The sequence below is a fragment of the Chiloscyllium punctatum genome, chromosome 4, assembly GCF_047496795.1.
Source record: "Chiloscyllium punctatum isolate Juve2018m chromosome 4, sChiPun1.3, whole genome shotgun sequence".
Classification (NCBI taxonomy): Eukaryota; Metazoa; Chordata; class Chondrichthyes; order Orectolobiformes; family Hemiscylliidae; genus Chiloscyllium; species Chiloscyllium punctatum.
Window position 1 is genome coordinate 126,634,397 of NC_092742.1, and position 19,019 is coordinate 126,653,415.

Below are 19,019 nucleotides of genomic sequence, written 5' to 3' on the forward strand. Positions count from 1 at the left end.
GCGCATGGAAGATAATGCTGCAGGGAAAACTTTGTTTATGTTATAAACAGGAAATTAGATACCCAAGAATTTGCAGGAAAACCTCAACGGGTCTGGTTGATCTGCAGGAAGAAAGTCGAAAAGTGTGGCCCCCGAAGAGCACAGCAGGTCAGGCAGAATCCGAGGAGCAGGAAAGACTATGTTTCAGTCATAAACCCTTCATCAGGAATTCACTTCAGAATTCACTGCATTTGCAGTTGTCACTTTCTCGCAATCCTTTGTCAGAAGAGAACAGAGTCTATGTTTCAAATATGGGGAGTCATCATTAGAACAGTACTGTTTACCGATCTCCAGAGTATACAGCTCTTTGTTTTATTTTAGATCAGCAATTATTTTTCATGCTGTAGTATTAATGGAACACTTGATCTGGATAGGAGGAGAAGGGGTGAGGGCAAATGTGCAGGGAATGTGTCAGTCACAGCTTAAGGCCCTGTCCATTGGAATGTGGATCCTGGGGTGAAGGTAAAGGAGGGCTTGACAATGGCACCACGCTGGAATTCGACATCATCAGAACAGATGTGACAGATCCAGAGAAAGTGGGAGAAATAAGTCACTCGATCTGATAGTCGTTCGGTGGCAAAGTGGCGAGCCATAGTGCCTTAAAACGCAAATGACCTGGGTTCGATTCTATCCTTTGCTGATTCTTTGTGCTGTGTTTGCTTTTTCTCCCCGTGTTTGTGTGGGTTTCCTTCGGGTGCTTGGTTTTCCTCCCACAGTCTAAAAGTGCATGGGATAGGTTCAGTGGCCTTACTAAACTGCCCCAATGTATCCAGGGAAATGCAGGTTAGGTGGATTGTGTAAGGGAAATGTAGAGTCACTGGGGTAACGTATGGGTGTGTTGGTCAGCATGTTATCTGCAGGGTCAGTGTGGACTCGATGGGGTAAATGGCCTGTTTCCACACTGCAGGGTTTCTCTAGTTTCTATTTAGCTGTCCGTGTTTGGAAACACTTCCCAGGATTCTGCCTACAAGTGCTGACCACATTTGGCTCACAAAAATGTTACACCATCCGTTTGTCTGAAATAAACGCCATCATCCACTCCTCAGCCCTTAGGCACATCTTATCAGGGTCCCGTTTTACTATGAGTTAACCATCTTTACTGTCCACTACCTCACCAATTTTGGTATAACCTGCAAACTCACGAACCATTCTTACTAATATTCACATCCAAATCATTTACATCAATGACAAAATCCATTAGATCCTTGTGGTACACTGCTGGTCACAGGCCTCCAGTCCAAATAAAGTATGCCACAAAAGCATTACCTTCATCTCTTACCTTTGAGCGAATTAACTACAACTCTCCCCGTATTCCATGCGATCTAACCATGCTTAACAGTTTCCCACGTGGAAACTTTTTGAATGCCTTATTAAACTTCATATTCTATTCCACAGTTCTATTTTTGTGCCGTCATGAATCTTATTCTTCACTTCTTCAATAAACTAAATCAAATTATTGAGACAAGATTTTTCACATGCAAAGTCATGTTGACGATCGCTAATTGGAATTTACCTTTCCAAACACAAGTAAGTCCTGTCCCTCAGAATCCCCTCCAACAACTTACCCACCAATGACATCAGGCCCACCGGTCTATAGTTTCCTTACTTTTCCTGACCAAGTGTTCTTAAACAATGGCACAACCTTACCTGTGGCTGTCTACGATAAAAAATATCTCAGCTAGATATCAAACAATGGCTTCCCTGGATTGCCATAGGATTCTGGGGTACACCTGATCAGGTCGTCGAACACAGAACAGTGCAGCACGATACAGGCCCTTGAGTTATTGATGTTGTGCCAGCAGTTTCTCCTACTCTAAGATCAGATTAACATATGTGCCCTTCATTGTACTAACTTCCAAGTGCCTATCCAAGAGTCACGTAAAAGGTCAGAGGGAGTTATGCACCTTAATGCATTTTAGGACGGCCAGCTCCTCATCTTCTGTAATATGGACACTTTTGAAAATATCACTATTCATTTCCACAATTTCTCGACCTTCCATATCCTACTCTGCAGTAAATACTGATGCAAAATATTTATGTAGTATCTCACCAATCTCCTGTAATTCCACACATCGGTCACTTTGCTGATGTTTAAAAGGCCCTGTCCTCTCTCTAGTTACTCTTTTGAGCTCAATGTATTGGTAGAATCTCTTTGCATTGTCCCTTACCTTATTTTCGAAAGATATCTTATTCCCCCAGTTTACCCTCCCCATTTCCCTCTTGAGTATTAGCCTACAGCCCTGGTACTCCTCGATGGATTCACTCAATCCCTACTATCTGTACCTATCACATGCTTCCGTCTTTTTCTTGAACAGAACCTCAATTCCGTTCGCCATCCAGCATTCCCGACCAGCCTTGCATTGCTCATGAACCGGAACATACTCTACCTAGAACCCTGTAATCTCGTTTGTGAACGCCTCCCACTTTCCTGCCACGAGCTTCTCCCAAGCAGTTTTTGAAATGCCAATATAAAACGTTCAAAGTTGGCCTGATTCAATTTAGAACTTTACCATTTATGCCAGGCCTGTTCTTCTCCAGAAGTATTTTAAAACTGGTAGTTACTGAATAACAGGCTCAAGAAGCAGAATGGTCTCCTCCTGTCCCTCTGGAACAGACTCAGTAGGTTGAATGGCCTCTTCCTGTCCCTCTGTAACAGGCTCAATGGGCTGAATGGCCTCCTACTGTCCCTCTGTAACAGGCTCAATAGGCTGAGTGGCCTCCTCCTGTCAATTTGCAAGAGACTCGAGAGGCTGAATGGATTCCTCCTGTCCATTTGCAATAGACCCGAGAGGCTGGATGGTCTCTTCCTCTCCCTTTGCAACAGATCCGAGAGGCTTGATGGCCTCCCACTGTCTATCTGTAAAAGGGTCGAGAGGCTGAATGATCTCCACCTGTCCCTCTGTGACAGACACATGGGGACAGAATTACCTTCTCCTGTTCCTGAGCAGCAGTCTCAATGCTCTGAATGATGTCGCAATGTGCAACACTGCACAACGCCAATGGGCAATAAATAGTGGACACTTGTTTATTGTCTACGCAAGTGCCCCCACTGGTCACCTTATGCAGTCGGTCTGTTTATATATCTCTATCTCCCTTTATAAACAGTATGTAATATAAACAATCCTGCAGTGTTCTTGCACTACTCCCACATACACGGAAGAAAGAATAAGAAGATTGAAATATTTATGGTCCACCCCAAAGCAATGCCCATCTATTCCACCCAGACTGAGCAAATGTTCCCTTTTATTGGGATAGGAAAAGTTATGTGAGGATGGGGTTAACTGAGCCTGTTTGCACACACATGCACACACTCTTTCTCTCTCTCACACACACATACATAATCTCTCTCTCACTCTTCCCCCACCCCCGCGCACACACACTCCACATTTCTCACACGTAAATCAGTGGGGTGAATTTGAATTTGTAGATTTGTATTTCCAAATGCATTCTATTTTGTTTTAAAAAAACATGCATTTTGTAGGCAGTCAGCCAATGTGGTATTTTAAAAAGTCCTGCCTTGGAAATAAAACCCGTCTGATTCCAAACAGACTTAAAACAAAACCTTCCCTAGTTTTGTTGCGGAGAGGTCACATCTTCGCAAACATAATAGATTTCTTTGTGGAAGTGAAAATTGACAGTGAGGAAAGGGCTGTAGATGTCATATACTAGACTTCGGTAAGGGGTTTGATGAGGTAAACTGATGGAGAAGGTGAAGTTGCAAGGGGTCCAGGGTCTACCAGCTAAACGGATGGAGAACAGGCTGGGCAGCAGCAGACAGAGAGTAGCAGTGGAAGGAAGTTTCTCAAAATGAAGAACTGTTCTGCGTGGTGTTTCACAGGGTTTAGTGTTTGGACCGCTATTGTTTATGATACACATAAATGAACTAAAGGAAAGTAAAAGTGGTCTGATTAATGAGTTTGCAGATGGCACTAAGATTGGTGGAGTAGCAGAAAGTGAAGGGGTCTGTCAGAGAATGCAGCAGAAAATAGATCGATTGGAGAGTTGTGCAGAGAAATGGCAAATAGAGTTCAATCTGAACAAATGTGAGATAATGCATTTTGGAAGATCCAATCCAAGAGTGAACTATCGGGTAAATGGAAAAAGCCCTGGGCAAAACTGATGTACAGAGAGATCTCGGTGTTCAGATCCACTGTTCCTTAGAGGGGCAGGTCGATAGAGTGGTCAAGATGGCATACAGCATACGTTGCTCCCTGATTCCACCATTTCAAGAAGGGAAGAAAAGTGAAAGTGGCGAAATACAGACCTGTTAACTTGTCATCCACAGGAGAGAACCTGTTGCAATCTATTGTGTAGAAGAGAAGACAGGTCATATTACAGTTTTGTACTGCTTTTCTTTGACAACATTTGGAATAGTTTGTACAGTTCTCAGCGCCACATTACCAAAACGATGTAGATGCTTTGGAAAGGGTGCAGAGGAGTTTCACCAGCATGTTTCCTGGTATTGGAGGTAACTGGTTATGAAGAGAGGTTTGGTAGATTAGGATCATTAAGACTGATGGAAGTTCAAGGGACCTGATTGAGTTCTATAAAATCATGAGACGTACAGACAGGGTGGATAGCAAGACGCTTATTCCCAGAGTGAGGTACTCAATTTGTAGGGGTCACGACTTCAAGATGAGTGGGAATGGTTTATGGGAGATATGTTCAGAAAGTTCTTTACATGGAGACTGGCAGATGCCTGAAACGCATTGCCAGCGGAGGTGGTAGACGTGGTCACTATAGCGACATTTAATATATATCATGACAGATACATTAATGGGTAGGGAGCAGAGGAATACAGATCCTTCGAAAATAGGTGACAGGTTTAGACAGAGGATCTGGATCGGTGCAGGCTTGCAAGGTCCGAAGGAACTACTCCTGTTCTGGAATTTTATTTGTTCTTGGTAAATACTGGCGAAAAGTGTCGGTACATATTTGAAAGGAAAATGAAAACAAGGCCAAATGTGGCAGTGTGAATGTGTGGACAGGATAATTTATTGGAGAGAACAGAAAATTGACAGGGAGAGGAAACTGTTACATTGTGTCTGCCTTCACGGACGAAGATCCAGAAAATATCCCAGAAATACCATCGGACTTTTGTAACTAAACACTAAAATCATTCATACTGGTGACGTGGTAGTATATGATAACATACCGAGATTGAGGATTGATAAATCTGAAAGACCAGATGTACTTCATACTGCAATTTCAGAGAAAGCAGCAATACATAGATGGATTGGATTGTGGATGACTTTATTTCTCCGTATTCAATTTGAAAGGATATAAATGCATTCCAACGATTTTAGAAGGGAAGAAGACGGAGAGTGGAAAACTACAGACCAGTTTACTTGTGATCCGCAGGAAGTAATCTTTTGCAATCTATCATAAAGTATGTGATATTGGACACTGAGAAAGTAATAGCAAACTTCAAGAGAATTATTCTGCATTTATGAAAGGGAAGGTATCATTTACAAACGTTTTGTTTGAAGATATATCTTGTAGATCTAAACATAGAGAAGCAATGGATGCGATATAGTCAGATATTCAGGTGGAGTTTTAATCAGCACATACAGTAAGTTAACAGAAAACATTAAAGCAAAGGGTATTGGGAGGAACATATACAAACGGGGAAGGTAAAAGTTAAGTTTGCCTTCATTTAAAGGGAATCTGATTACAGACGATGAAGGGTCAACTAGACTCAAAGCGTTAACTTGCTCTCTCTTTCTGGATGCTGTCTGACTCACTGTGATGTCTAGCATGTGTTATTTTCAGTACAGATTCCAGCTTCTGCAGTAATTTGTTCAGACGAGCAATAAAAACATTCTGCAGTAGTTACACAGAGTGCTGGTGAGACTGTACCTGGAGCATTGAATACAATTTTGATGTCTTGATCAAAATAAAATATACTGGTCCCATATACTGAATGGACATTCTCAGATTAATCCCTTAGATAGCAAGGTATTATGCTGGCGAAACTTGGCCTGAGATCAAGGTGGGAATCTGTTTGTGAAGCCCGTGAACATTGATAGATTGAAATATGAGAGCTTCATGTCTCTTTTACTTGGGAGAAGGAGGATGCAGGGACAGAATTCGAGAAGATGGACTGAGATGCTCTTGAGCAGATTTATGTAAGATGTGTACAGGGATTGATAGTTTTGTTTGGTATAAAATATTCACGTCCCTAGGTCCAGCTCAGTTACATCTCAGGCTGCTGCTGGAGACAAGGGATTAAAGGCGTTGTTGAAAATGTTTAAATACAATCTGGTCACAGGTAAGGTGCTGAGGACTGGAGAACACCCTTTATGGGAAGGGCTGTAGAGATTGACCAAGGAACTACATACCTTTGACTATCAGATCAGTGTTTGAGAAACTATCGCAGAAAATAGGTGGTTGTCGAAGACTGTTTGTGTGTCAGTGCTGTGTCCCTTATTATTTGTGGCATTCATAAATGATATAGATACGAATGTGAAGGGGCATGGGGTAAGTGTAATAAATAGGTTTGTGTCTGACACACAGATTACTCGGGTGGTTAGCTGTGAGGAGGAAGGTCTTAAGTTACAGGAAGATGCAGATGGAATGGTGAGATGGGCAGATCAATGGCAGATGGAATGTAACACTGATAAATATGAGGTGGTGCACTTTGGAAGAAGGAACCAGACATTGGAGGACTCAATAAATGGCAGCAGACTCGCAGGTTCAGAGGGTGCTTCTCCACACATTCCTGAATGTGACGGGACTTGGTAATAGATTAATTAGGAAGTAACTGGAGATAGCATGGATAGCCTTTACGAATCGAGGCATAGATTACAAGAGTTATATAGCACTTTGGCTCGGTAAAAATGGAATACTGTGTGCAGCTCATGGATCCACATTACAGGAAAGATGTGATTTCACTGAGAGTGATGCAGAGAAGATTCATCAGGGTGTTCCCTGGAATGGAGCATATCAGCTATGGAGAGAGGCTGGATACGCTCTGGTTGGTAACTTTGGAGCAGAGAAGACTGAGGGAAACGTGATTCAGAAGGGTAAGATTACGAATGGCATGGACAGGGTGGAGAGACAGCAGCGGTTCCTTTAAGTCAGAGGGTCAAGAGCAAAGGAGCACACTTTGAAAGTGAAGGGTTTGAGGTTTAGCTAGGATTTCAGGATGGTTTTTATCACCCAGAGGATGTTGGTGGCTAGAATGCACTTTTTCAGAGGGAAGTTGTTGTGGGTCATCGCACAGCCGTTAATCGGCACGTGGACAAGCACTTGAAGTGTCATAACACTCACGTCGATGGGCCTGATGTATGAAAGTGGGACTAATGTAGATTGTACTGTATTTCTGACTGTACAGAGATTGCTTCTGTGATTGTATGGCTGTGGAAGGTCAATCACTGAGCAGCTTTAGACAGGAAATGGTGGGTTTATAAAGCGTACATTAACAAGAGTGAAATGCAAAAGCTTTTCAACATGGAGTATACCAAGGTGAAATGTTAGAGAAGATCATTGTATCTTCCTTACAGGCCGAAACCAGAGAACAGGAAAATTGCAGGATTACGAAGCAACCACTTTTGTTCTGCCTTCACAAAAGAAAACATTTCAAAAAGTAAACTCCAAGCACTTCTCAGTCTACTGAGAAAAAGTAAATAGAATCAAATCCATACATAAACAGTTTTGGAGAAATTATTTTGACTGAAATCTGATAAATCCCCATGACCTGTTAATCTTCTCGTTGATTACTATGGTCGGTGGCCAAGGTAATTATGAATACTCTGTTTATCCTCTTCCAAATGCTTGATAATTCTGGAACTGAATTCACAGATTTCACAGCAGCAAATGTAACCCCAGTATTTCAAAGGAGGCAGGGAATCACAGTCTGCTTAGCACCGAAAAAAAAGGACAATACAAGAGTCTAGTAGAAAGGATGCATTTTCAGGGAACTTTGAAACTTACATTAATGATGAAGTAATGAACATAGATAAAGTCATTGCCGAGTTATTAAAGGCCAATCAGATTTGAGAAACTGATTGGGAAGTAAATTATGGCACAGCAATGGATGCAGTGAATTTGGAGAATCAGAAACATTTTTGAGGAAGTACCAAGTATAGTGTTGTGACGTTGCTACTCCTTTAACAAGTTTATTCTGGCATTGTTTTATTTTTTATGCATGTCTTAAAAGCAGTGAATCCAAAAAGTCTGGGTTTGACTACTTGGGAATGCTTTCCAGTCTAAAATAAAAGCACACATAATGAGGAGCAAGGTATCGTAGGCCTGGTCATGTACAATGAGACAAGAATAAGTATTCACATCATAGTGAAGGAGTGATCACGGTATGGTTGACTTTAGAATACAGTTGGAGAGAAGATAAAATCCAATAACAAGGAGCTGTGCTTCAGCAAGGGAGACGACAATAGAATGAGGGAGGAGTTGGTTAAAGTCGCCTCGAAATAAATACTTCATGATGGGAGAGTTGATTAGCAGTGGACAACTTTCAAAGGAGATTTTTAATTTCCGTGGCAAACGTATATTCCAGTGAAAATGAAAGAATCTAAGAAAATGGGTAATCTGTCAATTGTATCGAAGGAAATAGGGGACGCTATCAAATTGAAAGAGAAGTGGCCAAGATCAGCAGAAACTTAAAAGTTTGGGGAAAAGGTGAACAGAAAGCCACAAAATGAACCATAAAGAAAAGTATGATAGAACACGAGAGAAAAAAAACAAGTACAGAATATAAAGATAGATAGATGATGGTATATACTATAAATGCATAAAACGTAAAAGCATGACTCGAGGAAATGTTAGTCCGTCAGAGGATGGGAAGGGTCATTTAGCTATAAGATATGACGAAATGGCCGAGGCATTGAACAGGTGTTTTGTATCTGTCAGCATAGTGGAGGACACAAATAGCATGCTAGTGATTGTCAAAGAGATGGAGGTAGGTGAGGACCTTGGAAACATTCATTATTATGGAAGAGATAGTGTTGCGCAAGCTAACGGAGCTGAGGGTAGGCAAGTCTCCTGGCCCTGATGGAATGCATCCCAGGGTTCTAAAAGAGGTAGTGGGAGAAATAGTAAATGCAATTGTGGCAATTTGATAGAATTTGCTGAAATCCAGCGCAGTCCCAGCAGATTCGAAAACAGCAAATGTGACGCCACTGTTTATAAAGGGAGGTAAACAAAATATGGGGAATTATAGACCAGTTAGCTTTTCCTGTGTAGTGAGGAAACTGCTTGAGTGCATTATCAAGGAAGAAATAGCAAAGTATTTCGATAGAAATCCTTCCATTGCGCAGACACAGCATGGTTCATGAAGAACAGCTCATGTTTAACAAGTCTTTTGCAAATCTATGGAGACAATACGAGCAAGATGGACAACGAGGCCCCAGTGGCTATGGTGTACCTAAATTTCCAAAATGTCTTCAACAAGTTGCCACACAAGAAACTGCTGCATAAGAAAAAGGTGCAAGACGTTACAGGTCAATTAACGGCATAGACAGAGGATTGCTTGACCATCAGGAAGCAAATTGTGAGTGTAAGCGAGTGATATTCTGGCTGGCAATTAATACCTAGTGGTGTGCCTCAGGGATTGGTGTTAGAGCCACAATTATTCACAATTTATATAGACGATTTGGAGTTGGAGAGTTCGTGTAGTGTGTCAAGGTTTGCGGATGACACGAAGATGCGTTTCATAGTAAAGCATGCAGAGGACTGTGAGACTTCATATATTAACATAGCTACTTTGAGTAAGTGGGTAAAAGTCTGGCAGCTGGAATACAAAGTTGATAATTGTGATATCATCCTTTTTGTTGGGAGTGCCAGTAAAAAGGATTATTAGTTGAATGGTAAAACATTGCAGCAATCTGTTATACAGAGGGACCTGCGTGTCCATGTGCATGAATCACAGAAGTTTGGTCTGCAGGTACAGCAATTACTGAGGAAAACAAATGGAATGTTGCCCTTCATTGCCAAAGGGATTGAGGTTAAAGGCAGGGAGGTTATGTTGCAGCTGTCCAGGGTGCTGGTGAGGCCACACCTGGAGTACTGCATGCAGTTTTGGCCTCCTTACTTCAGGAACGGTATACTTGCACTGGAGGAGGTGCAGAGGATTGCTTGACCATCAGGAAGATTCCAGAGGTGAGGGGTTTGGTTTATGAGGTGTGACTTAGCAGACTGGAACTATATTCATTGGAATTTAAAAGAATGAGGGGACGATCTCAGAGACATATAAAATATGCAGGGAGTATATAAGAGAGAAGCAGAGAGGATGTTTCCACTGGCAGGTGAAGCGAGAACAGGAGGGAATTGCCTCAACATTAGAGGGATTAGATTTAGGATTGAATTGAGAAGGAACCTCTTCACCCAGAGGTTTGTAATCTCTGGAATTCCCTGCCCATTTAAATAGTTGATACTACTTCCGTAAATGTATTTAAATCTAAGGTAGATAGTGTTTGAACAATACAGTAAGTAAGGGATATGGTAAGAGCACGGGAAAGTAGATCAGAGTCCACGAGTAGATCAGTCATGATCTTATTGAATGGCAGAGAACGAGACGGCCTACTCCTACTCCTAGTTCTTCAGTTCTTCTGTCCTTCTGAAAGGGGAGTGACCAGTTATCCCAGTTCAGTTCCTCTGATTTGGTTAGTTTGGTCTGATTTTCCGCAGTCTGGGTGTTTACTCAAAGCAGGCAGCCAGTTGTGAAGCTACCGGACCCCAAGAAGCAGGCCCATGTTGTTCCTCCCTCTCTCTGACGTCTCTCCTGTTAGTAACTGGGTTTAATTTTTTATTTTCCTTTCGGTTTTGCCATGGAGTGTTCATGGGGATTATATCAAGTATTTGGAACACGATCATTAAATTGGTATAATCTGTTGGGTTTTCGGATCGGTTATGTAGTTCTGTATTGTTTGTGTCTCACTCAGTAATCTTATAAAGACATTCTGTTTTGATTAAAACTAAGTGATTTGACCAGCGGCATCACTTCTGGAATATCCGCCTTGCACTTGCTTAAGTCAATGATCAAAAGTTGGGTCTGTGCTACTTCCTTGAAATGATTTGAGGATGTCTGTCCTGGCCCATAACAGTGTGTAACAGCTAGATCTAATATACTGGCATGGGTTGAGAAGAGGAGATCTGACAGGAAAAAGGGAATTAGCATAAACCGTTCCATATATTTTGCAGTCGAAAGCAATGACTAGTGGGATAATCCAGGAATTCATGTTTGGGCCCCATCTATTCAGCAAACAGATCAAACATGTGTTCATGGGTATTAAATGTAATCTTTTCAAATTTGCTGTTGTTACCAAACTGAGATTGTGGGTGGGTGAGGAGGATACAAAAAGTTTCAAGGTGATTGAGACAAGTGGACAAAATGATAAAATACGTGGCAGATGAAGAACAATGTGGATAGACGTAACATTGCGCAATTTTGTAGGAAATAGATGAACAGGCTCGCATTTCAAAAGGAATTCATGGAAAAAAGTTGCTGCATGAAGATACCTATATGTATACGTTTGTTGACTTCTTCACCACCAAACTCCAAGGTCAGTGCAGGCAGTGAGTTCTGAAGCCAGAAGTCAATACTGGGATTGATATTGGCACATTGACCAGTATACATAGACCCACCAAGTGGGGAGCTGTATCATTGAAAAGGATCTCGATCTCCTTGTACACCAGTCACAGAAAGCAATATTGCTGCAACAGAAAGCAGGTAGAAAATTAAATGATGTATTGACCTTCATTTCCGGGGGAATTGAGCCCAGGTGTGTCTTACTGCAGCGGCACAGGGTCTTGGTGAGCCCTCATATCGAACATTGTGCAGTATTTTGTGCAGTATTGGTCTCCTTACCTAACAAAGCACAAACCTGACATTGAGAGAGTGCAGTGAAGGATGACCAGACTGATCTCTGGGATGACAGACGTGTTGTGGGAGCAGAGTTTGAGGCGACTGGGCCTGTATTCAATGGAGTTTAGGAAAATGAGTGGAGATCTCAGTGAAATATATAAAACTCTAACAGGGTGAGACAGATTGTCAGCGGGGATGATAATTCCACTGGCTGGGACGTGAAAACAAGTGTCACAGTATTAGGTACAGGCAAGCCACTCTGCATTGAGATGAAAATAAATGTATGCACTCGCAGAATGGTGAATCTGGGGAATTCTGTCCCACATAAAACTGTGGAAACTGAGGCACTGAATATAAATAAGGATTGCTATACACTAAACGGGTGAAGTTGCAGCAGGAGTTTGGTGTGGAGATATAGGATCAGCCATTGTTATATTGAATGGGAGAGCAAAATTGACGGACCAAAGTTCCTACTTCACATTTCTCTGATATATGAACATTTCAAAGGATATACAGTATATAGTGTTAGGGCAAAGTTAATTGAAGAGTTGTTTGGCCATAACTTAGAGTGCGTAAGGCTCAATGTGTTGAAAGGCCTACTTATTTTGCGATGTTTCTGTGCAGTTTGTGGGAAAGCTCTGTTAATGTTGTCATAAGCTCTCATTAGCCTGCTTGGCACACCCTCCTCATTCCTGAAGAAGGGTTTATATCCGAAACGTCGAATCTCCTTCTCCTTTGATGCTGCCTGACCTGCTGCACTTTTCCAGCAACACATTTTTAAGCTCTGATCCCCAGCATCTGCAGTCCTCCCTTGCTCCTCATAAGCTCTCAGATGTAAGGAAGGTGGACTCTGCATTGTCAACAGGACTGTGCTTCCTACTCCCTTTTCCGATACAAAGGCTGTTGCCAGGTATTATCTCATTTTTATCCTTTAATACCTCGGAGAAGGTTGATGTAACGGCCTTGCATGGCCGGGTCAGAGACCATCGAAGAGTTTACCACATGTCTGTATGTCTGGAGTCACTTTCTGGTACGACCAGGAAAGCACTGGAAATTCACTTCCTGAATATACATTGGGGAAAGGAAATTTACGTTGACAATGGACATGTGCTTCAAGGTCAATATTACTGTCACAAGATTTCAGATCTCGATATTCTATTAATTATATCTAACTTCCACCAGCTGCCAGAGCATTATTCTGGTCTGGATTAGTAATCCAGTGACATTTCCACAGAAACACCGTCTCCACATGGGGCCTATCGGAAACAGCACTGTGCACGTTATTTCTGTGCTGGTCGACAGCTCCGTCAAAAAATTCCCACCAATTTGATTATCATGATGGGACTGAGGGGGTGGTAATTGGTCAGATTGTAATTATTCTCCTCTTAGGGGACGGGACACTTTTGTGTAATTTTCCGCATTGCCAGGGAGATGTCAGAGTTGGAGCTGGAATGAAACAGCTTCCACAGAGACACGGTTTGTTGTGCAGCAAACAGTCTTTAGTTCTATTGCAGGAATGGTGTCAGGATCCATTCCCTTTGTCATATCTATTGTGTTCAGCTGTTTCTTCATGTTACGTGCAGCGAATCGAATTGTTTGAAGTCTAGCGTCTGTGATTCTGTGGGGATCATCCAAGCAACATTTCTGGATGAGGATGGTGTATACACTGCATCCTTGTCTTTTACACTGATGTGCAGGAATGGTACATCTTTTTCGGGGAGTGGTCAAGCTCTAGCTGAGTGGTGTTGCAGCAGATGTGTTCGTCTCATAACCCCAAGAATTATCTGGTGACCTGAGTTCGAATCCTTTTACGGTACATGACGGAATTCAAATCCAATAAATGTTTGGGATTAAGAGGCTAATGATGATCATGAATCGATTGCTGATTGTGGGAGAATTCGATTTGTTTCACTGATGTCTTTTAGGGAAGGAAACTGCCATCCATACCTGCTCTGGCCCACATATAACTCCAGACACACAGCAATGTCATCGACTCTTAACAGTCCTCTGGGCAATAAATGCTGACCTAGTAAGCGACGCCCTAATCCCAATGAATATTGTTTTCAAATAATATTTGTGGAGTCATTTTCTCTCGTCAGTTGGTTCAACTCCATTTCTGATGGATGTGCCAGGACTGCACAGCTTCGATCTGATCTGTTTGCTTTGCAATCATTTTGCCCTCTCGATCAGATATTAGTCCTGCTGTTTGGAATGTAAGTACAGTAGCCAGTGCGATAGCTTTAAATAAATTGTCATCAGTTTGGGGTACACATGGTTCTGACTCTGGTATATTCACCCAAAAACGTCAATGAAACATCGATTCGATAATGGGAATAACAGACTGAAAGATTAGACTGGGCAAAACGTTACAGGTTGTAACTGAATACAATTCTCCTTCTGTCCAGCTGTGATCTACAGTACCACGTGAATTTCCAGGTTTGAGCTGCAATTTCTGCAATGCAATTCAGCTGTCTGTTCCCCAGTTCAAACCGAGACCCATTCATCCATCACCCCGTGAACTACCCTGTTTACTAATGTGGTAACACTTCCCTTTTAATATTCTCATTCCTCTGAGTGCCTGTCCAGAGTGTCAAAGCACTTACTTGTCATGTTTCTGAAGACCCCTAAATATTTTCCGTGGGGCAGCACCGTGGCTCAGTGGTTAGCAATGCTGCCTCACAGCCCTGGGGACCCAGATCAGATTCCATCCTCTGGCAACTGTTTTGCACATTTTCCCTGTGTCTGTGTGAGTTTTGTCTGCATGCTCCGGTTCCCACCCACAATCCAATAATGTGCAGGTTATTGGCCTTGCTGAACTGCCTATAGTGTTCAGGAATGTGCAGGTTAGGTCCATTAGTCAGGGGTAAATATAGGATAGGGCAATGGGTCTGGTTGGTTTAGTCTTCAAAGGATCAGTGTGGACTTGGTGGGCTGAAGGCCCTGTTTCCACACTGTAACGATTCCAATTCTAATATTCATCTGAATCTTTTCCGTCCAGTCGTGCCACTTTCGGTTTTAACATTGTAACTGTTTCGCTCCATTCCCTTGATTAAGAACTTTGTAGTGTCAATGATGCCAATTTTATGTAATTTCAGAACCAATGACTTTGTACATCTTGTGTTATTGTTCATTTCCCAGTTTATGGTTCTCCATGTTAGACAGGGATTTTGAGCAGCTTTGATACACGTTTTTCAAGCTATTCAAAACCAGAAATTGCTGGAGAATCCCAGCAGGTCTGACAGCATCTGTGGAGACAAAGAAACAGAGGTAGTATTTCAAGTCCAACTTGACCCTTGTTCAGAACTGAAAAGGATGTGTAATCCCTTGATAGAAGTGGATGAGGAATGATGGGAAACAGAGCATGTGGAGGTGAAATATCACAAAGGATGGGCTTTTGATTGTGGTGAAAGAGAAACAGATGTAAATTGGGTGTATATTAAAGTGTGAATAGGAGAAATGGTTTCTCTCTACTGAGTGCAAGGTAATCAAGACATAGACAAGGTCATAGGGAAACCAGGAAGCAGAATGTATATTAAATGGAGAACAGCCATAATTGGTTCAGACTGTGAAGCTATGGAAATGAATGTTAGCTCCTACGGGCTGTAACGTAAAATCCGTAAAATGAGGTGTTACTCGAGCTTGGGTTGTGATTCATTGGAACTTTGCAGCAGCTCAGGACTGAAAAGTCAGCATGAGAGCAAGGAAGGTTATTGAAATGGGAAGCAGTGAGTAGGTCAAGGTTATTCTTCCAGACGGAGTGGGAATATTCCTCAGTGCAGTCTCTGTTTGATCTCACCAGTGTAAAGGAGAATGCATTGTGAGGAGCAGACACTAAGACAGGAAGACTGGATTGAAAGAGTACAAGTGAATGTCGTTTCTCCGGGGAGTTGTGATTGAGTCAGTCTCCGCTGATCATATGTTCAGCCACTTGCAGAAGTTCCCCCGAATGATTGAATAGAACCAGACATCTAACCTGAGGATTTCTGTCTCATATCTGGTCTGAGTCCTGATGTGGAATTACACCCAGAGGATGGTCAGTGGGTATACATGGGCAGACATTCAAGCAAATATCCTATACTGCTCAGAAATTATTGATTCTGTTCGAAAAGAAGGATTGGAAAGAAGATGAACCACGCGTGGTTCACAAAGGCTGTCAAGGATACTATTTAATGACAAATTAATGAGCATTAGCGAGTGCTCAGATTTAAGACATTTATTTCAGGGACCAGGCACAGATGCGAGGCAAGAATTTCAATTGTGCTTCCGAAATTACACATTGAAATCCCTGTCATTGTTGCTCCATCCTCTTTCCTGCTTGACTCACCTTTCTGATTCCAGGTTCTCCCTTTCCAAATACTGAGCACATTCTGTCACATTCTGGTCCCTTCCCACTACAACTGAAGTTCTTTGATCAAGTCTACCTTCCTTGAAGTAGCATCAAGCTACGTTTGTGCTGCCACTTTGCCTCTGGTTTCACTGTGGTTCCGCCTCTCCATTCATGCTGTTTTACACCTCCTACTCACACCTCACTCTGGAAAGTTTCCTTCTCGGAGTAAACTTTATTGAAAACCCCTCTTCCCCTTTGCACTGAATAATTAAAATTTCAAGAAGTATTCATGCCTTCATCTCACTGTGCTGAAGGCAACTGCACGATGACCGTGTGGTATAACAATTCCCTTTCTTACATAACTCTGGCCAGAGAAACGTTTACACTGTAGAGATCATCAACCCCTTGAGACATATGAATTTATTTACTTGACCTCTTATTGGCACTAGTAAGAGTTTCACACTGCCTTAGTACTGTAACATGGAGAAGAACAAATCACAGTATGAAGTTTGGGCTGAGTGTTGTTTACCTGTCATTGTTTTAAATATTTTTTTCAAATTTGCAATGCTGAGTAGTAAATGCTTGTACTTGAAGTTAGTATCAAATGGAATGGAGGACATTGAGAGGTGACACTCTGGAAGTTAATAATATCATGGGAGGCATGGATATGGTGAATTGCCAAGGTCTTTTCCACACGATGGGCCAGACCAACCATATAGGATACAGCTTTAATGTGGAAAGGGGAAGATTTAACATTGTCAAAACGGCAACTTTTTCACGCAGAGGAGGTGTTTGTATGGAATGAGATACCAGATGCACTGGGAGATGCAAGTACAGCGACAACATTTAAAAGACATTTGGACAAACATATGAATGAGAAACGTTTACATTAGACTAGATTACATTACAGCGTGGAAACAGGCTCTTCGTCCCAACAAGTCCACACCGACCCACCGAAGCGCAACCCACCCATACCCCTACATTTTCCCCTTACCTAACACTGCGGGAAATGTTTAGCATGGCCAATTCACCTAACCTGCACATCTTTGGACTGTGGTAGGAAACGGGAGCACCCGGAGGAAACCCACGCAGTTTAGAGGCATGTGCACCAAATGCAATCAGATGAGACTAGTTTAGTTTGGAAAACATGGTCAGCATTGACAGGTTGGATGAAATGTTTGTGTGTAATATGACTGTATGACTCTAGAAAGCAAGGGAAAAAGCAAGACATAGATGGATAAAGGATAAAAAGATATGATGTAAATAAATTGGCAAGAAATATAAAAACAAGCATCACAAGTTTTTCTGTGTGTATATAAAAATTTGAAGATGAGTGTGTGACCTTTGATAGAAAGAAAGTCAGGAAAGTATATTGAGGACATTCGGAAGGTATGACTGGGGAAGTGACTACAGGGAACAGGCAGATAATTTACACCAGTATTTGACATCAATCCTCACAGGGAAGGCACTGTAAGTATTTCAAAATCATCAAGAAAGTGGGAATAGGAGGGTTCTCGAACTTTCTCTAACAAAAGGTACAAGGTTTTTAACAACGGAGAAAATTAAGGATAGGCAGGTCAGCAGTAATTCATAATTGGTTTTAAAAGAAGTGGCTACAGAGTGACTGGTGCCACTGTGTGAAATATTCCATAACTCTCTGGATTACAGAAGTGTTCCAGTGAAACTCGTGAAGCTCCAGTATGGCGCCTGTTTTCAATGATGGAGCGAGACAGAAGGTAGGAACCACTTAGCCTAACCATTATTACTGGGAATCTGCGACAGTCTGTTATTAAGGAAGGAATTGCAGGGTGTTTAGAAAAGCTTCAGCCAGTGTCCGCATGGTTTGTGAAAGGGAAACTATATTTTGCCTTGTAAAATCATGCAAAGTTTTTCTGGACATCCCATGAGAATGTAACAAGCGGACTTAATAAAGGGGAACTGGTAGACATGAGGCTTTCCAGAGATTTTCCACAAGGTATCACATAGTAAAGGTTCTTCCACGAGACAGAACCTCAGAATATGATGGATAACATGGGATGACGGATGGTTATCACAAAGAAATTGAAGGGTCAGGATTCATCGATCTTTATGATAAAGACATATCTACTGGAGTAGCACGAATATCAGTCCAATGGCTTCAGTTATTGACATGTATACTGACAGCCTGAAGGAGAGAGCTGAGTGCAATACACATCCGGGTTTGAGGATGACACTGACAAACAAAAGGCCGGCTGTTATTTAATGAAGAAGAGTCCCAGCAAAAGAACAGTACAAAGGGTTTGGAGTGTTCCTGCGCATGAGACTTAAAGTCATCATCCTGTGCAGAAAGTAACTAGATTGGTACATTAAGCGGGTTTCTGGGATGAATGGGTTGAATTATTGAGTCCATCTGAAATGGTGAGGCAATTATTCATTGTGCTTGAAATGAATGAGTGTGACATTACTGAAATAGGCAAGGTACAGAGGGGGCTTGACAAGGCATTTGTTGAGAATGTGGTTCCAAACCTGGGCAGAGTGTCTCACTCCGGGACATTGATACAGAATAAGGGACATCATTTTCAAACTGAGCTGTAAAGAAATGTCATCTTTCAGAAAATAGTGTATGTCTGGTATTCCCGAACCCAGAGAGTTGTGGAAGGTGGTTCACTGAATGTATTTACAGGGGGAGTGGATTGGTTTCGGACATATAAGCGAGTTGAGAGATACAAGTGGGTAGCAGGAAAATGGAGTTGAACAAGCTTGGATTGTACAAGTACATTTTCGAAACAAGGCCTAACCATCAGTGTGACCTCGATCTGCCCCTGTGTAGTAGGTCGGCAGGGCTGAATGGAA